Below are 21,427 nucleotides of genomic sequence, written 5' to 3' on the forward strand. Positions count from 1 at the left end.
GCACATTCATCAGTGGCTTAATGGTCAATCAAAAGTTGGCAGGCAGAGTGTTTTCATTCTTTCCTATCCACTACATTAGGAATACTTAATCAAAACGTCTCCCGGTAATGACCGTGAAGAGTTCATGACTGACTGATCCGTTGTCTGTGCCGATAGAAAATTAACAGCTCGGCGCAGGAGAGATGTGGGCCCGCAGATAAACAAATTGTGCATTAATATTTCATCTTCAAGACCTGGGATGTGCTATCAGCGGCGAATATTCCGGGCCCGTGTTGTCATTTCTCTCCGCCCGGCTCTCCCCCTCTCCCCTTTCTTTTATTCTTGAAGGCTTTTTGCAGCTGTAACTCATTTTGCTTGATGACTTTACTGGGGTTATAGAGAGTGACGACAAATTGATTACCTGGCAGAGCAAGAATGGAGCAGGGAGAGATGCAGGCTGACACTCATGTTATAATAATATGCTTAATGATGTGTGGAGGGGCGAACAAGGGGAGAAAGAGAGAGAGGTATTAAAATAAGACCAGAGAAGATGCAAGCAATGAGTTTTTTTTTTGTTTTTGTTTTTTTTTCTTTTCTCATTTTCAATTCTTTTGTGCAGGCCATAAAGATATAGCAGTACTCCGTGGGTGAAACGGCTGTTATTGTGTTACGTGTGCTATCTGCAGCTTATCGTTCCACATTGTAAAAATACAGTCACTCGAGTGAAGAGTAAAGAGCCCTTGCTGCTGAACGACTCAATTAATATTTGTGGCCTGACTTTGAGACAGTCAGCGTTCGTGTGAAGGTCGGATATATTTACCTCGGACTATATATCCACCCTAACTGCATTTAGAGTTAAGGATTAATTATATGACAGTTAGGGTGTAAACTTTATTCGAGAAATGATCACTAACCTGGTTGGAGGGCTTTCCTCTTTTCCTCGCGTTCGGTACACGGGGTATAAATTAGGGAACCGAACATTGCTGACGACGATAATCTCATCGAACAGGTTTCATTTCAACGTAGCAGGTTATTACATTAACGCAACGGCGCCTGTGCATTGTTTTCCAACCTCCACTTATCGCTTTTACAATAGCTCCTAGTTCGAACCGTTAGCCCAATTTGCTGTTAACAAGATAAATTGGAGAACAGACAAAGGCATTAAGTGTTGCTGTGCCAGTAAGTGAGTGACAGCGGCTTCTGGGAATTGGCTAACTGTGAGTCCTCCTAAGTGGTCTGTTCTGGAAACATCTGAGGATCAAGGCAGATGTTGTTTGTCTAGTCTAGGTAGAAAAGGCAGTCCAGCGCAGTCATTTGCCTAAGAGGCATTTAAGCTCAAAGGGGGAAAAAAAGGCGTTCAATACTCAGGCATGGACGCATCTGCCTTATTTACCTGGCTCAGTTTAACTGCTTTTGTATGATATTGATTTAGAGTGAATGTCTTTTCTTAGAAAATGTGCAATGTTTGGATCTGATTTTGTTACAATCCATAGTTCTTGTTATGGTGCAAGCCTTGATCGGTTGCAGCCATGTGCTGCACAAGACATCCCACTAGTTCCTGTTTTGTTTGTTTATGTCACTATAGTAGTTCAACCACAGAGTCTGTCATCCGGTTGTGTGAATATGATGTCATGGTATTTCCTCTGGTCTACTGGGTTTGGACAGTTTGGCGCGCTACATGCGGCCGAACCAGCAGACGCAAGATGGTGCTGCATGTAGGTGAGAGAAAAAGAACAGCGGCGTGCCCCGGAGGCGCCGTTCTCTCCACTCCACTCTGCCGTGATTGGTCCCGAGGCGGGCATACTGCTGCCTCGCACCCGTGCCACCTCGCCTTCCTCAGAGACCTGCGCCAGTTTCCAGGCAAATGACATGATTTGATACGCCGGCGGGGGCAATTGGGCCAGCTAATGTTTCCGCACGATCATCTCTGTAAAAAAAAAAAAATAGAAAAGGCTATTTCTTGTTTTTTTTTTTTTTTTCCGTTCCTCATTAAGTGTGACAATGGCGAGGTGATGGGGAAGACTTTATTGCGGCCGGACTAAAACTCATTACTCCCTCCAGACATCCAGAGTATAAAAGAAATTACAAAACGACGTTTTGTCCTCGTCTCCTCAGATAGCCGGCTTGGGAGATTGAGGTCGGAGGATCAGCAGTCAGGAAGAGAAGTCGATTCCTCGAGCGAGAATGAGGCGAAGGGTGAAAGGGGCCTAACAATGACACAAAACACTTTTGTGCTCCCGTTATTTGATTACTAGCAGGAATTCTGGGCGTTTTCTGCGTTTCACAGACAGCGCACGGAACAACCTGCAGCGAACACACCTGCGCCGCGTGGCCAAAAGCGTCCTGGGCCCTTAACAGCTGTTTAAGGACCTCCTTTTACCTCGAAACACCTCCCATCCTCAGTGAGAAAATAGAGAGGAACAAAGATTTGGTGTGAAACCAAAGACATTCGATATTGCGTTAGGCTAATAGTCTGCCCACCTCAGGAGGCCATATGGCTCTGGAGTTGTTCAAAACAATCAGTGTAGGGTCATGTTTCCACCTCCAGATGGATCTCAGATGGAGTGGCTGTATCAGGACAAGTGCCGGGGGCGAGGATCAAATTTCCGACTTCTGTCATATTTACCTCAGTTCCCTGTGATAGGATCCTGTTCATACAAACACAAAGCTTCATTCGGTCTAAAATGTGTCACAGTCGCGAGGGGACAAGAGGAACATGTTGTACCCATTACCTAATACCCAAGACGATTTTCTTCCACAACATAATCTGAATGTCATTCGAACGACAAAAAAAAAAAAAAAAAAAACACCGCTTTTTCTGCATTAATACACAAACCCAGATGTATCTGATGATCCTCACACTACATTCTGCTGTGTTTTGCGTTCGACGTGAACAGACGTAAACAAATCACTTTCTGCATCCAAACCGTAAAATCTTGGTAGCCCGTCCACCTCCAGCACTCTCCGTCCCCCGTCCCCCCCTCCCTCCTCACTGCTGACCTCCCCATCTTCCCGTAACGCATCCTTCTCGTCGACCGGCCGCACGGCGCTGAGAAATAGCGTCGCTCGAAAAGCCAGAAACTTCATTAATCTGAAAATGATCCGTAGTGTACCTGGTTTGCTTCCAATCAAGTGCTTAATGAGTCTCAATTAAGATTTATTATGCAAATTAACCCTCGCCCGCTACTATCTACGGGTGCAGGAGCTATGACAATATTTTGCTAATGGTGCAATCTGTAACAATTAGACAGGAAAACTTTCGCAAGACTACACACCGATGAAGAAGACTGAGGTACACAGGTAAAAGCGCTATATTTATCATGTTATTCTGCATCCCGTCCTTTAATTAGGCCGAGTGCACCGTGTCTGCTGAAAATGAATTGATTATTCGATCGTGGATGCGTAATGTATTTGTGTGTGATTTATTTTTATTAAAAAAAAAAATAAAAAATCTACCCAAGTAGAGTTTAGAATTGATTGGATACGATGCTCGGTTTACGATATGAGAGCGTTTGTCATATTTTTAGTTTTTAACTACCATTAAGTTTCAACCTTGACTTAGAGGCGAAGACATTTAATTAAAGCGTCTGAGAAAATCGTGGCTTGAAAAAAAGAAGAAGAAGAAGAAGAAGAAGAAGAAGACACGATCTGAAGTGCTCCGGCTAAATCTTTGCCCAGAAAGCGTTCTGACCATCTCGCCACCTGGCCACGGTCCAGACAGCTCCAACCCCCCACAGTGCTTTTTGCGTCTTCATTTAACATGGCCGCTGATGGCTTCTCGACAGCTTTATTACCAACATGTTTCATGACGAGTTGTGCCACGCAATTACACAAGAGCTAATTTGACGAATCAACCTCGCTATCCGTACGAGCTCGACCAGCTTTTTCACACCGTACGCTCGCTTCCGCCGTAGGTCACCCAGAGCTCGGATCAGACGGCCCACTGCGCGTTCGGCTATAACGACCGCATGACCTTTTAAAGAACTTGGGATTATTTAGCGTTTAATGTAATGTATGTGTACTGTATATGTTTAGCAGTAGATTTAAACCATTTTGTGAACAACCCTGAGATTATATATATATATTATATATATGTAATAGATGATATTTTTCTCCGCAGTAAGCTCAGCATGTCTGCTCTCGTACAAATCTCTAGGAAATGTCAGCATACTTGAGCCCTGATACACCTGAAAATGTCAGTATAGCTCACGTGTATAAATCAAAGCAAACGCTTTTTCTCTACGTGTATACTTTCCGTTATATTCACAGACCAATCCAAAAAAAAAACTGCAGTATTATTTTTCCCACCTGATTAACAGTTGACTGTAATATCCGTATTCTCATACATGATGTTTCAGAGCGTGGAGTTTCCAATGCCTGCCGTAATTAAACGTCTTGTTTATGTGTGTCCTTGCTGGGCAACGAGACCTCGACTGCGTGCACCGGCCGCACCATTCTTCTGCAAATAACAGCTTAATTGAAACTCATTAAAAAGCCGTGACAGCTCAGGTGTCCTTGTAGGATATAGAATAATTCAGTTGTACTTACAATTTGATTAAAGGAACTCGATGAACATATTAATGGTTTGATGGCTCGCACACTAACAACGTTAAAGCGTTGAGCCCACGGACACGGCAGACGTCACCGTACGTGACGTGTCGCGTCGAAAAGGTCACGATCAGATGATAAAGCGTCTTATCGACAAGTAGCACCATGCGGTTGCATTGCGTTTGTTTCACTTGAAAAATTGCTTCGATTTCAGTCAGCAACGCGCACATCGTTATCATACAATACTGAACGAACACAGTAGCGTGGACGCAAGCATTCGCTTGTTCAGCCTCGTATGTACTGTATAGAATGTACAACACACAACTATTTCAGTCCTTTCAGGATTTTCTGCAGGGGGTTTCGGTGACAGTTGTGTCCAAAAATGACGAAAACTACGGCGAAAACCTGCCGGCATTTGGAAAGCATCGCAAACTCCTCTGAATAGCGTCTGGTTTTGATTTTGTGTTAAAACAAGCCTACAGTTCTGATAGATAGTTGGCTAACCGGTCTACGAAGTCGACGAATGCGTTTTTTAGTCTTTTAGCGCTAAGGTGTTAAGACAATCACCTCAGCGACTCAGAATTGCCGGCTGGAAAATTCTCACCGTACTCTGTGTAACTGATTAGCGTAGCCGATTTATTGTCTTTTTCTAGTAAGTACACGTGTCTACAGCTAACAGCGTGCGCTTCACCATTAAACATCTGTCTGCCTGAATAAAGAAGCACGATCGTTTCTACACCCTCACATGATAACTCCAAGGCGACTCGGTGTGTACGTTTGACATATGGATTCTTATCAACAATAGCCAGATTTATACCATTACATAAAGGTAGTAATGAAAGTGTCCGAAAGTTTATCTTCCCCCACTCCAGGAACGTGGAATTCCCAGTGAGTCAGACAGGCTGTTGGGAACATTTGAGCTTTATGCAGCAGATGAAGAGGTTCGCGCAAATCAAGACCATCCGCATGTACGTCGAACATCACGTACCCCACGTAGCCATCAAAGAGCTAGCCAGCAAACATCGGCAGGGCTTCAGCGCCGACTCAGTGGGGTCTCTACTCTCTAAGGACTCTGTGAAAGATGCACTGGTGCGTGCAGCTACTTTAGAATCGTTCCAGGAATCTCCAGAGGACGGCGAGTTGCAGATGGGACGATCCAGGTATATCGCAGAATAAACAGTTCAGTATGTACGTTCATTACACGCAATTCCAGGAAACGGAACAAATGGATATGACCGATTTACTGAGTAGAGAAAAATCCATGCAAAATACACACTGAACATTATCCCAGACTTTAAACTGTTGTAGAAAGGACATTAAGTACATTTATATTATTTACTCTCCAGTGTCGTACAAATGAGGATGAGGTTCCCATCTGAGTCTGGTTCCTTCTCAGGGAGTTTTTCCTCGTCACCATCACCTCAGGCTTGTCATTAGGGATAAATATTAGAGATAAACAGGAGCTTAATTTCAAACTTGGAATTTTTATTCTGCTTCTATGCTTCTGTAAAGATGTGAATTGTCAAAAGCACTATACAGATAAATGAATTTGAATAGAATGAAGAGGACGAGGGGAAGAGCTGCTGCTGCATGAACACTGAGAAACATCTCTGGACTGCTCGCAATATGTTGTATATCATCTAACCAGATATTGGCACTTACATATTCATCTTCGGTGATCGTTTAACAGCATTGCGGTTGTACCGAATATCAGCGTCACAAGGGTGATAACTCTGCTGTAGTGATGCTTTCACTGAGTTTCCAGAATAGAGGTTTTAAATAAATGGCGGCATAAGACTCCATGAGGTCGTACGTGAAAAGCTTCAAGCTTTCTCTGTAAAAAGCTGCCTTACTCATTTCAATAGCAAGAAGTGACTTGTTTATTGTCATAACGCAAGCGATAACAGGAACAAGTTGTCGAAATGTGTCAATCTTTTCATTTAACTCAAGTGCAACACGTCATTAAGGGAAGCTCAGCGTTCACTATCTTACTATAGCATCACGCTTCATTCCTCTTGCACCACAGCGCTATCGGATGCTATCAGTGTTTAAATTTGCCATAGGTTGTCCATTCGAACTACGTGTGAGCTTTGACTCGCCTCAAGTGGCGAGTTTCCGATTTAGCCGAGACTTCTCTGTGGTTTAAAGGGATCCTGTTTTCTGGCTGATGAATATCTCTTTAAACATATCAGTGTTTTTAATCCTATTGAGAACCGATCGTGATCCTTTTTTGCCGTTATACCACGTCAGTATCGAGAAGCGAGTAATTCACATTTTTTTTCACCATTAAAACACATTTGGTCATCTATCTCACTGTCATTTGTATACAATAGACTGGATAGTATTTTGACGAATAGGCTTAACTGGTATTTTTATCTGGCTAATGGGAATTTTGCCCCAAATTGATGGCCCTTATAATGAGTATATGACTAATATTGTAATTTAGGATGTGGGCAAACGAGAAATTATGAAATTATGCAGAGTTACGCTGAGCTGATAAAATGAGCTCACTAAAGATCTAAAATAATGTCATTCCTCCAATTAATTGGGTTTCAGGAAACATTCTCCAGCTTAGCAAAAGATTCAGTCTTCTAGCAATCGGTTAGAAGATTGGAAATTAGTCCAACAGATTTTCTTCCAGCCAAATGAAACCGAACATGTTTCACCCGGTAAAAGGATCGAACGGCGTTCTAGTTTGAAAAGTCGTCAGCGTGTACCGTCGAAGCCTTTCAGACGATTCTGCATTAGAGGTGCTGGTTAAGATGTTACATCCATGCTGTCATGCAAGAACGATAAGAGGAACGAAAAAAGAGAGGAAAAAGAGACATTCCTGTTATTTATACAGTCAGTACACATCGTAGATACACAACGCTGGCAGGATTCCAGAACATAATTATCCCCATTTTGCTTAATATCAGCTTTAAAAAGTCGCTCTGTGAAACTTCACATGGCACGAAATCAAGAAGTGCTTGCCGAACCAAATCAAAATCCCCCACACATCTGGCCTCATCCCTCAATCTCATCATTCCTCTGACATTTCAACGAGCACGTCTCTCTTCCCCACCACCACCATTTTGTAAATTTGAAAGGGGGAATTTCCTCAAAGGAGGGATTTATGGCTCCGAGCTGGCTTCACATGATTGATAGCGCACAGTGGAGCCTTTGTACAGGATGATGCATGCCTCGATGTGGGCCAACTGTATCTGTCTGAAACAAAACACGATGCCAGGCCTTTCAGTGCGCTCTCGCTGTTTGATTCAGCCAGAGGAGGGTTCCTGTAACCTCAGTGTGGGTGGACTTTCTGGAAATGAAAGGGTAAAAGTGTTGAGAAACTCACATTAGCGTGTAGGAGATCTAGCCAGGAAGTAGGTCTGGATTTCAACTCGGGCTCGGCTTAGAGTGTTTTACAGGCTTAACTATAATTCGAACGTTTTATATCTAAAGCGCTGCGTAGTCCCGCAGAAGTGTGTCAATGTAGGCACTTTCCGAGGGGACTAGAGATGACCTCTCGCCTCAACTCCTAAATTATTACATCAGGGTCTTATTCAGATTCCCAGGATTCAGTCTGTGGGGACAAAACTTTTTTTTTTTTCCCCAAATTCCATCACATGCACAAATTGATTTTCCAAAACTAGAACATCGTAATTCATATTTATATTTATTCTCTCATTAAACTGGGATTACTATATAAAAAAAAACCTGTGTAATCTGTAGAAGGTTGTCCAGTGTGAAACTGCAAAATACTTCAGTACTTCAGTATTTCAGTGCTATGTACTTGTTTGTTGTCTGTCAGGGAAAGAAAAAAAAAACAACGCTGGTGATTCATAGCTCAGTTCAATAAACATTAAAAAGACGAATCACCCGCCTTCAATTTGCTTTTCGATTTTAGCCTGTGTATTAAAACTAGCAAGCAATCAAACTAGTACAAATTTGTAATAGCTACAAAATGTAGCCTAGTAACAACAACAATAATATAATAATAATAAGAATAATAAGAATAATAATAGTTATTGTTTTGTGCCCAAATTCCTAGTATTAAGGACTATATGTAATTAGAAAAAAAAGCAAAACAAGGAAGGACAAGAAATAAAATCTGATGCTAAATCTTACCATTTATGAAATGTTAGCGTACTTGCCAAACATTACTACAACAATATAATTAAAACAGTTCGAAAAATCAATCCCACCATCCCCATGTTTCATTACTGATAATTCTACGCTGTGGCTGAGGTTATTATATCTCATCCACCTTCAAAGTTCCACCCTAATTTTCCTATTCAACATTTGATGTTATGCCCAGCCTCCCCTCATGTCTGCCCACCCTCTTCACAAGTCTCCCTCACACTCGTCTCTTGACCCTTCACTCAGTTCCCTTCTTCCAGCTGTTCCTCTCAGAGCTGGAACGGCCACCGCGGACGCCTGCTCGCCTGAGTGGAGCCATGTGTGTCTGTCCTGGGAAAGCTGAAGGGCTTGCTGGGATAAGCGCTCTAATACCTGCCATTACGCACCCGGAGGGAGTCATTACAGCTCGGCCCATTCGTCGCAGATCACAGGCAAATGAAGGCTGCTGCTCGTCCGGTTCCGGACAATTCCCGTACGAGAGGCGATGAGTATAGGCCACTTCCTGCCAGCACCCTCTACTAGAAATCTAGAAAAATCTACAAAACTATTTCAGTAAAAAAACAACAACAACAACCTAGTGCTAAAGGCAGGCTATTAGGCTATTAGTGGTTTAGTCACATGAGGTTGGATTCCATCTGCTTACTAACACTGCATGTGACATATACTGTATCACATTATTTACTGTAACTGTACTGTAACACATCTTTTGAATATTTTCAACAATATTTGAAAGATCCTGTGCTTGCAGTTTGGGCTAATTTAAGCCTCAAATAATTCTTCAAGGCAATTTTTGAGAAAACTTGCAGCAAAACCGAGTCATCAAAACTGCAGCAAAATAGTACAAGCATGAATTTTTGTATGAATTTGTGCGTGGCTCGTGTGTGTAGTACATAGACTGTTGATCTCTCGAGTCTCTTTAGTTTATACAGAATGGTGCAGAAAACAAAAAACATCCAAGGAGCAGCAGGGTGGAGGCTTGGAAATGGAGATCAGAATCAGAGATGGAAATCAGAGATGAATGGATGGATGGACAGATGAGTGGACAGACAGACAGACAGACAGAGAGAGAGAGAGAGTATACAGAGACTAGTATACAGAATCCTGAACCTCCAGTCAGGTGAGCTACAAATGCAGGAAACCTCATCAGGGGTTCTCAGTTTGGTCCTCACCAAAGGCCAGGACTCGCAAGTTCCAGTTGACCCTCACACTCGAGAGCCAAAAAAAAACATCAGGAGAAGGCATATTAAAAGCAAAGACTAACTTTAGGACAAACAGAGCACCATTTCCTGGCACAGGTCACGCTTTCAGATCCGAGCTACTGAAACCAATAACCGCAGCTCAGTATCAACAGGATACTACTCTTCTGCAGCTCTGTTAGGATTAACTGCAACCATAAAGCAGGTAGAGAGCTTTAGCGTGGATTTCTGAAATTCATCCGTGTCACTGGAAAACTTATGCAAATGACTGCATTGGCACAACGCTTGCGTGAGACGGCGGGGGAGGGAGACGTGGCTGAGGTGCGTTCTATTTTAGAGAGGGACTTCCTGGTGATCATTCGGATACACGGAGCCATGTGCCAACCTGCTAGCAGATGGCCTGAGGATGATGTGAGCTTATTAGTGCAGTTCAACAATGTTCTCCATCTATATACAACCCCCCACTTCACTCACCACCAACCCCACACACCCCACCCACGACATCTGGAGCATGTGTTAGGACACAAAAGATTCAATTGGGGTTTTATTGTTGTACGTGTGTGTGTGTGTGTGTGAGCTGGTAGGAAGCGCAAAAAATATTGAAAGATTTATTATTTACTATTAAGTAAAGACTTGGCAAGCTGTAATAAGGACGTCATCAGTGGTAGAACCAGTGTTGCTCTTACTACCCTCAAGTTATTTATTTATTTATTTATTTATTCTCAACATCCAAGAAAGTTAGTTCCTGTTAGCGTTTACATTTGCTCCTGTTCCTGTGGGCTTTAGGTTATCTTTATGTTTTTTATGTTTTTTTAAATCTTTGGACAATACACTCCAGTGCCAGTTTATTAGGTACACCAGCTTTATACCTAGATTCATGGGCTGGGTTTGTCAGATACACTTACCGACTGTTACCGGCCGTGGATTATGTGTTGTCGTGGCAGATTTTTCAGCCCCCCTCTAGCTCACCCATCACTAGAACTGAACCCTCATACGACGACCAGTGACCACATGCCATCTGAAGGTCTGTTCTCAGCCGGGGTCGTTACGGCACCACACTTTCACAGACGCTTATCTCAAAAAACACAAACGCATTATTGTTGATTCCCGCTAAAGCAATCTGTTTCACACTTCCCTGTTGTTAATTATTTTTCTATAACAGCACATTCCTGCTGCGCTTCAGTCCATACTTAATGTACGGCTCAAATGTAGAGTGAAAACGTGTGTGTGTGTGTGTGTGTGTGTGTGTGTGTGTTGCATTTGACCAGGCTTTGGCCCCTGTGTCTCTATTTTGCCGGGACCTCCGGGACATCCTGAAGCCTCGATTCATGACTCATTGCTTCCTGCTTGCTCCACTCATGCTGATCAATCACACAGACTTGTGCGTGTGAGTGTGTGTGTGTGTGTGTCACCACACACATGTGGCCTCCACAAAAAGCACCTGCTTGATGCCCCTCCGCTGAGGTGCTGTCACTTTGGCGTGCTTTTGACTAATCTGCCTATTTTGACTCTTGCTCTGTGTACTAAGGGTTTGTGCATGCGTGTGCATTCGAGCGTTCATCCAAGATTGAGCGATGGGGCTTGCAAATGTATTTGTTGTCACAAATCGGACGCGTTTACAAGAAAAAACATTTAGTGTATTTCCTTACATTGTTAAAGGTTTTGAGGCATTTTAGAAAATTGTGTGTGTTTGTGTGTGTGTGTGTGTGTGGGTGGGTGTATGCAGAAGAAACATTTGTGCTGGTGTGTACTGTATGAATTCATATGGACACGTTTTTGTGTGCGTGCGTGTGTGTCCGTGTGTGTGTGCAGCAGAAACATTTGTGTTCGTGCATACTGTATGAATTCATATGGACACGTGTGTGTGTGTGTGTGTATGTGTGTGTGCTTGCACGCGTTCATGCCAGAAATTGATTTGTTGTTACAAATTAACCTTTTTTTTTTTTTTACTTTATTTTTGTTGTTCTCAGTATTTTCCGTATGAAACATCTGTGCATGCCGACTGTGTGTTTGTTTGTGGGTGGGTGTGTGCGTGTGTGTGTGCGTGTGTGTGTGTGTGTGTGTGTGTGTGTGTGTGTGTGTGTGAGGTAGCAGTCACTGTCCAAACGCCTCCTTCAGGGAGCTCATCAGGCTTCGTGTTCCCTTCCCCTTGCGCCTCGGGCCATCCATATTCATTTCCTGCACTGATTTAGTCGAGATGAAGAGAGAAGGCTGGCTTTTCTTCCCTCCCTCCTTCTTACGTCTGCGGTCTCCTTTCTGCTACCTTACATGACACCACCGTAATTGTGTCGTATTAATACAATAGTTCAGTCGACCCACGTCAAATAGGAGCAGCTTTAGAGCGTTGGAGCTGCCGCCTGCCACTCAGTGACTTTAACATCTACGGCATGTTTCAAACTGAAGTACACAAAAACAGTGTAATTAAAGATTCAGATTATCAGTATACCTTTATACTGCCATCAGCTGCATTATGAAATGATCGTTAAACCAATTTGCTATTTGTTTTTTAATATCTAATTCATTCTATGAACGAAATAAACGTCTAGTGACGTATGCAGTGGGTGTATAAAGTGGTTTGTAAATGTTAAACACTTTAACAGGAAAAAAGAACGAAAAAGCAACATAAAGTCTGAAAACGATTCAGAAAATTTGGCAGAAATGCTAAAGACAAAACACTACAGCAACAAATAAAAAAACAACAGTAAAAAAAAAATTCTGAAATGCGATGGCAAATTAAAAGGTAATAGCAAAAAAAAAAAAAAAAAAAAACCAGAAAGAAAAAAGAATAATTTCAAATCCAAAACAAATAAAAAAAAATCTAGTTAGAAAAAAATCTACAACAAAAATGTAGAAAAATAACAATCTGGAAACAAGATTTTTTATTATACAGGGAGTGCAGAATTATTAGGCAAATGAGTATTTTCACCACATCATCCTCTTTATGCATGTTGTCTTACTCCAAGCTGTATAGGCTCGAAAGCCTACAACCAATTAAGCATATTAGGTGATGTGCATCTCTGTAATGAGAAGGGGTGTGGTCTAATGACATCTACACCCTATATCAGGTGTGCATAATTATTAGGCAACTTCCTTTCCTTTGGCAAAATGGGTCAAAAGAAGGACTTGACAGGCTCCGAAAAGTCAAAAATAGTGAGATATCTTGCAGAGGGATGCAGCACTCTTAAAATTGCCAAGCTTCTGAAGCGTGATCATCGAACAATCAAGCGTTTCATTCAAAATAGTCAACAGGGTCGCAAGAAGCGTGTGGAAAAACCAAGGCGCAAAATAACTGCCCATGAACTGAGAAAAGTCAAGCGTGCAGCTGCCAAGATGCCACTTGCCACCAGTTTTGCCATATTTCAGAGCTGCAACATCACTGGAGTGCCCAAAAGCACAAGGTGTGCAATACTCAGAGACATGGCCAAGGTAAGAAAGGCTGAAAAACGACCACCACTGAACAAGACACACAAGCTGAAACGTCAAGACTGCGCCAAGAAATATCTGAAGACTGATTTTTCTAAGGTTTTATGGACTGATGAAATGAGAGTGAGTCTTGATGGGCCAGATGGATGGGCTCGTGGCTGGATCGGTAAAGGGCAGAGAGCTCCAGTCCGACTGAGACGCCAGCAAGGTGGAGGTGGAGTACTGGTTTGGGCTGGTATCATCAAAGATGAGCTTGTGGGGCCTTTTCGGGTTGAGGATGGGGTCAAGCTCAACTCCCAGTCCTACTGCCAGTTTCTGGAAGACACCTTCTTCAAGCAGTGGTACAGGAAGAAGTCTGCATCCTTCAAGAAAAACATGATTTTCATGCAGGACAATGCTCCATCACACGCGTCCAAGTACTCCACAGCGTGGCTGGCAAGAAAGGGTCTAAAAGAAGAAAAACTAATGACATGGCCTCCTTGTTCACCTGATCTGAACCCCATAGAGAACCTGTGGTCCATCATCAAATGTGAGATTTACAAGGAGGGAAAACAGTACACCTCTCTGAAGAGTGTCTGGGAGGCTGTGGTTGCTGCTGCACGCAATGTTGACGGTGAACAGATCAAAACACTGACAGAATCCATGGATGGCAGGCTTTTGAGTGTCCTTGCAAAGAAAGGTGGCTATATTGGTCACTGATTTGTTTTTGTTTTGTTTTTGAATGTCAGAAATGTATATTAGTGAATGTTGAGATGTAATATTGGTTTCACTGGTGAAAATAAATAATTGAAATGGGTATATATTTGTTTTTTGTTAAGTTGCCTAATAATTATGCACAGTAATAGTCACCTGCACACACAGATATCCTCCTAAAATAGCTAAAACTACAAACAAACTAAAAACTACTTCCAAAAATATTCAGCTTTGCTATTAATGAGTTTTTTGGGTTCATTGAGAACATGGTTGTTGTTCAATAATAAAATTAATCCTCAAAAATACAACTTCCCTAATAATTCTGCACTCCCTGTATATATATATCGTCGCTGTCAGGCGGAAACCTCGTATGTCCATATTGGTCAGTCCCCACGTGGGTCTGTTATTTTTACAAGTTATTAACCAATCTAAAGTCTTGAAAATAGCTTGAGCACAAATCTCATAACTCCATTGGACACTTCAACTGTCCACCTCTTCCTCACACCGCGGGAGAGCTTCACGGCATATTTCTCCTTAATAAGAGTCGAATCAACATGTCAATAACGAATCAACATGTCTTCTGAGGTAAATGTCTTCAAAACACTGGGTTCAAAGAAAAAAAAATCTTGACCCCCGCTAGTTCTGGTGCTCGTCTGAGGACAGGAATTTAGTGCAAGACAATCCACTGCAACGCAGACTAAACCCTGTGCACTGCAGATAAGGTACAGCGTTTTTTTTAATTTCCTGAAAAGTAATGGTTTTGGAGATACGAGGATTCCGCCTGACAGCGACTATCTATCTATATATATATATATGTATATGTGAAATTTCCTTATTGCACATAACATGCTTTAGTTGGTTATCGAACTTGGAGTATGACTGAAAAAATTGATTTATTAAGTTATTACGTTAAAATTAGAAAGGGTTTTTTGTTTGTTTTTCTTCTCTCAATAAACCAACTTTAATTCAGGCATGTTTTGAGTTTTCTCACACACGTCATACAGAGTGACGTACAGTAAATCTACAGTCATAACCATCATATGAATTCAATGCAGTTTAACAATCCACATCGTCTCAAAGCGGCTTTACGGAAGAATAGAAATGCTAAAGTCTGAAATTAAGTTGCTATTTATCTCTAACATTTATCCCTAATGACCAAACCTGAGGTGACGACGGTGAGGAAAATCTCCCTGAGATGATACGATGAAGAAACCTTGAGAGGAACCAGACTCAGAAAGGAACATCATCATGCCGCTATTTGAATTTCGGTTCGTAAGCAACGATCACGATATTTAACAAAAGCCACATGCAGATCTTCAGCCTCTCGACAGTGTTCTAGCAATATCGTTACGAAGCTTTGCTTGACCTTTCCTTATTCATGATGTAATGGTTTAAATATAAATACAGAAGGATTTAGTCAAACAGAATGGACTTATAGAATAAGTAAGTAAGACAGACCTGAAAACAAACACATCATGTTTAAGGAGAGTTAAGGAGGATGTATTAATATTACCATGTACAGTCAGGAACTGCTTGGTGGCAGAGACAACAGCCAGCAAACAGAAAAAGGAAAAACAGTGAGTCAAAGAAAAAAAGACAGAAATCGCTGAGCTTAATCGACTTCCCCTTTTTTCACCCTTTGCATCGTCTGTAAACCGTCTCTGACTGATTTTTTTTAACCACACAAGAACACTGCGATGTTAAATTGCGGCGCTGCAATACAAAAGGCGTAAAGGTTGGACTAGTAATTAAATATAATCAGAATAAACAGTGCTGGATGTGAACTGCAGTGTTTGACTTTATCCACAACACCATACTCTACTGTGTGGATTCCAGACAGATCAGATTTACAGTCATTTAGACTTTAACAGATTGAGCTTAAGTTAATATGAGTCATGTATGTACTCTGGGCTTATTATCCTGCCGTGCCTTTTTGAATCAGTTTTGTCCCTGGGCTGTCTTTTGATGCGCACCGTTCTGAGTGTCTGTCATCTCGAACAAAGGGGAGACACGACAAGGCATTGTGGAAGCCGGATGATATCGTTGCATTAGCCGCACCAAAGTGAATCAAACCCGTGATTAAAGCGGTGGGTGTATCTTTTTTGCTCTTCCACACGAGGAAATTGACAGTAATAAAAAAGAAGTCAGATGACTTAACTCTGTAATTACCAGAGCGCTTTGATGACGCTGTACGGTTTTAGCGCGTGCTCTTTAAAGGCTGCCACTGTTGAGATTAGTTAAGCCTCTCCAGAAGCTTCCACAAAGAACTGGGAGCTGCGCGGTGTATTAACTCGAGACGCACGTTGGTCTATTTTAAACGTGTTTCTTCTATTACAAAACCAAACACACAGAGACACACAGACACACACAGACACACACAGATCGAGGAACCTCAGGCTTAGATCATGAGTGGTAGGAATGTGCAGCTGCCTACAGGCACAATGAGTAAAAAGGGTGTGTGGTTTTGCAAACAGCCCACACTGATCATTATTCATGAAAGGCAGTCATATGAAGGCTCAGCCTTATTTCTCTCAGAAATGTGCTTGTATTGATGAGCAGAAAGAAACGCTTTAGTCAGACACGCAGCATGCACATGACCCTTAAATCTGGGTTTTATAAAAGTAATCAAACATGACAGTCTGTGCTGTCAGAAGCAAGCAGTGCAAATAGTTATTATTTTCATACAACAGCTGGCCTTGAGGCGTTTTATTCCACTTACACCACAGCAATTTGCTACTGATTGTTATTTCTTTTATTTAAGAACGACACGGCGGTGTCAGCGCGGCGGAAAGTGAACAGTCCGAATTTCTCGCAGCCCCGCAGAAAATATGTATTTTTAAACACGTCCAGCTTATTTCTAGAATCTTCTAGGCTGTGCTCCTGCCCTGTCTCACCGTCTCTGCTTTCTTCTTTTTATGTAAGTCAGCTCAGGCAAGTGCACTCTGAAATTTTGGCCCTCAAGTAATTGACCCGTTTTGATAAACGCCCCTGAATGACACGGGAATAATTCACCCTAAAAGTTTGCACTGTCACCGGGATGAGCTAACTGTCTCGCACAAATATATGGGTGCAATTTTCGAAATAGGTTTATGGCGATCCTTGGGAGAGGAGGGTGAGATAGTGATATTACCGACTTTATTACTGCAGCCGAACATCATCCGGCACCTTGCCCTCCCTGTATCGCTGTCTCTCAATTCCTTTATATCTCTTTTTTTTTTTATTTATTATTTTTTTTCTACTTCTTCGTCTTTTATCATACCAGGTGGTGCAGTAGAATAGCAGCCAGTCTATAAGCTGGAGATATAACTGAACAGTAAACATTTCCAATAGTCATTGAGGGTGTTGAAGATGAGAGTATTTTCACTCACTGCATGTAAATATTAGAGAAGAATCAAATGAGCTCCGTTTGTTACCTCGTAGGCCTTTAGTCCTAGACTATATTTGCATCAGGCTGACAGCTTTGACACCGTGTTCTAGTTGAGATGTTGATTTGCTGGAATGTTGGACTTCTTGTAAGATCAGCATATTGCAATATTCTATTTATTTCCATTTCCGGATAGAAGCGAGTCACAAAAAAATAAAATCTGAATAAAATCACAGCGCTTACTGTAATAATCTAGAGTGGACAATTCATAAACCCATGGGCGAGCCAAAAAGCCCATTTGGAATAGGGAAAGCTCTGGAGTGGGAGCTCTAATGTACTGCCCAGTCCTTTCTCCATCAAATGTGTCTGAGGTTGCACATTTGTGTGTTTGTGCCATCGGTAAAAACATAAGTGTCGTGTTTTTTTTCTGAGCTGTTGTCATTTTCACATACAACGGCTGTATGTTGTCCAAGCAGACTTATTCATCTGATTAGTAAGAGCCAATGTGTGTAGTGCAGCGTTTGGTGCAATTCTGTAGAGGCGCGCTGCGGATTTTGTTTCCTGATGGTTTTTGAACATCAGTCGTTCACAGTCACTAGTAGGGTTTTGGTGTGTTTTTGAAGGAGTACGACAAGGCTGGACGCAACCGCGTGTAAACTCATCCATTTTACTCCAAGCTTTCCAAGTTTCTTCATTATTACCATTACGAACGTTTGTAGCGAGAGTCATAACCACCTCAAACAACCCCCCCATTCAGCCACACACACACACACACACACCCCTGCCAGACAGAATGAACCACAGGTGAGGGTCTACAACAGGAAGTCATAAAAAACTATTAGAAAACAATGAAAGAAACAAGGCTAAGACTTAACGAACGGAATCCATGCTAAGACGTCACAAAGAAGCAAAGAAACAGGTGGATATAAATAAAATGACTCAGAGGTGGAACCGGGAACAGTTGAGTACAATCGGGATATGCACCAATCTCATCAAGCAGACCCAATAGAAAACAAAGAGCACCTGGCTGTATTAACAAACAAAATAAAAACACACATGACTCAAAATAGTACTGATTTGTCTGCTATTATTACTCCTGCTACTATTAATCTTAAGAAACCCGGCGTGTTTATTACAGGAACCGAACACAAAGTAAAAATAAAAGGACAACTAACAAGATGATTTATGAAGATGAGGTAAGAGAAGGACAGTCATGTTCTTTACAGACCGTTACAGAGTCGGTTGCCAGATCCTCATGTAAGCGTATGTGCAGGATATACTGTAGAATTGAAGGGTTTATTATATAGAAAATGAAATTCAGGATAAATTTCTTCTTCAATTTTTTTTTTGTTCTAAATGAACGCTGCCATGTCACACACTGCTTCCCACAAGGCAGATCAACAAAGTTTCTTTAATCGACGTCTTTAAATAGGTGTGGACAAAAGGATCACTGTTGCAATGCCATCCAGCTCTCATGCCACAAAAACCCTGCACCACTCCCTTTTTGGCTGCTGGTGAATGTTCCCCTTGAGCAGGGTTGATGGGTGTTGACCGAGGCCTGTGAATGGGCCGTGTTGACTGGCAGCAATCAGTCATGTGCACTGGAATAACCTAATGAAGCCCAGGCCTAGATTACTGTGGGATCTTTCTAAGCTCTCAGGAAGGAGCACAAGATTTCAGTCTTGCTGTTTACTCAACGCCGTCGTCCTCGAATGCGATTCTTTTATATAACAGAGTCCTTTTCATTAAGCCGCATCCCAAATCGCATACTTCTGCACTATGCCATTCGCACGTTGTATAAATAGAGTGGTGTGTTCCCACTGAAAATCTCAACAAGACGGAGTACGCTTCAAGTACACGAAAAAAAATGTGAAAAATAAAACAACAACAAAACAATGTGGAATGCTGGATAATTCATGCTAGCGGAAAAGGGGCGGGGCTTCCAGGCCCTCGAACAAATTTTAACATGGCAGATGACAATCCGGTGGAGTTTACAAGACATCTTACAAATGTCATGTTTGATTTCTTTTTCAGCATTTTTAAAATTCTGCGTACATCACGAAAGCTAGCAGTCACATTATGTGCGTCTGACGTTATTTGCGATCGACAAAGTGACAATTTTGAGAGATTAGTGTTCATTAGAGACAATGCTACCCTCTGGGCTTACATACTAGACAGGAAAGAATACAGAATACAGAATAAAGTGTTTAGTATGTTATTTGGGAAACCGCTATTGGGGATGTGGTGGTCTAGTGGTTAAGGTGTTGATCTACCAATTGGAAGGTTGTGAGTTTAAATCCCGAGTCCACTAAGCTACCACTGCTGGGCCTCTGAGCAAGACCCTTAACCCTCAGTTGTATAAAATGAGATAAAAATGTAAGTCGCGCTGGATGATGGTGTCAGCTAAATGATGTTTGTCTATTCTGGTGCATCTTGGGAAACCTTTTTATTTAGAGTTTGCCCCTGATTGGTGGTATTTGGCTGAATTTCTTGTAATTCTTTCAGCTGGTAGCAGGACTGCCCAGTCTTGATACGTGTGTTAAAAGCCTTTTATGTTGCTCGCCGCAGTCCCCAAAATTTGCACAAACCGGAAAGTCAAAACATAGCTCGCCCACGCGAAAAAAATAGCCGAGGAGTCGCTTTGAACAGGCAGCTTTTTGAAAACGGTCAACGTTTCAGGCGCCGTATAAAAACAGTCATTAAATCACCGGGTCAGGGAGCAGGCAAGATGATTCAGAACCGTAATTCAGCATGGGAGGACAGCACAGAAGTTTTAATGCACCCCACTTTTAAGGGAAGGAAGGTGAAAGGACTCAAGAAGTTTGGGGCACACCAGCAAAAAAAAAAAAGTTTCACAGACAAATGAGAAGCAGGGGAGTGAAAAATGCAAAGCAGATGTTTTTTGAGCCATTTTAATGGTGATGAAACATTACCGATGCCATTACTAAGCTCTTTTATGGCTCCTTTTAATACTCTTCCTGCCTGAGGTAAGGAACCCCTTGTGGTGCAAAAGCAGCCTCTTTGCTTTCGAGCGACAATTTGAAGCCATTTCCAATTCATTTTCTAATCTGCCACAAGGCTTTGCAAGATTTCCTTTGCAATTATTATTTCTAAAGAGAAAGAGGGGAAAATAGTCACTGTACTCAGGTAAACGCATCGTAGTCTCGGGTGTGTGTTTTGTTTATTTTCAAATATGGTGGAAGAGTAGGGAAAAGAAATCCTGCCTTTTGGCTTATTGTAGCATCTGTTTACATTCGCTTCATATTTTTAAAGATAATGACTTTAAATGGTGTGACGGTACAGTAGCAGCATACAAACTGTTTTAATGTGAAGGTTTAAATGGGATCATTAGCACTGATTTTCTCTCACGGTCTAAATATCATAGACGTCTAGCAAAATCTAAAAAGTGGACCTATTTATAGTAATTTTGTCTAAAGTTTTGGTCATTTTTTTTTGTCCAAAATACAGCGACAGTGACGTGGTACAGGTTTTCCTATATCCCCAAACACTTTTATCAATTCACAAGTCACATAAAACGTCAATGTAAAATAGTAAAAAGTGCTGGATCAAGTGCTATTTTATAAGCTGCGATATAACAAGGATGTAGTCACACTTTTGAAGCGTAACAAACGTACACTGATGTCACGAATATATTCATCTTGGATTATTCATGAGTCTGGATGGCTGGTGGTCGAGTTCACGGTGTCATTATTGTAGATACATATCTTTCGTTTCCAGCTCTGTTGTTGTACAGTACAGTAGAGTACGCGGAACCCTCGAGTCTCCAAGAACTATTCTGCATCCTTGTAGGACGCTCAGAGAGATGTAGGAAGCACTCCTTCCTGCTATTTAAGCGTTGATTATAAAATACAAGACCAGGTGCCTCAAGATCAGTGCCTCACGTCTGCTGCCTGCATTAACCCGCGTCCAGCAAAAAGCTCACAGGAGCACTTCGACAGGGCCGAAAAACGAGCAGGAGATGAACTACAAGGCCGTATATCACGCCAGTGCAAACGCGCTGCTCATAAATATCTCCGTCCCCCCCACCTTCGCAAATGGCCTCTGTGACGGTGATGGCGAAAGGATGTCGCTGTCGGAGTGA

General features: G+C 42.0%; 1 protein-coding gene across 4 annotated transcripts in view; it reads left to right on the forward strand.

Annotated features, from left to right (window-relative positions):
- LOC132862195 (teashirt homolog 2) overlaps positions 1-21,427 on the forward strand; it is a 47,180-nt gene that overhangs the window by 2,597 nt on the left and 23,156 nt on the right. Inside the window, exon 1 of one of the 4 annotated variants that reach the window (XM_060894095.1) lies at positions 5,214-5,687. The exons of the other annotated variants lie outside the window; for them this stretch is intronic. The gene's annotated coding sequence lies outside the window, so the exon portion shown is untranslated. Of the gene's footprint in view, positions 1-5,213; positions 5,688-21,427 lie in introns of those variants that run through there. 4 annotated transcript variants of the gene reach the window in all.

The sequence above is a fragment of the Tachysurus vachellii genome, chromosome 19 (assembly GCF_030014155.1).
Source record: "Tachysurus vachellii isolate PV-2020 chromosome 19, HZAU_Pvac_v1, whole genome shotgun sequence".
Taxonomy (NCBI): Eukaryota; Metazoa; Chordata; class Actinopteri; order Siluriformes; family Bagridae; genus Tachysurus; species Tachysurus vachellii.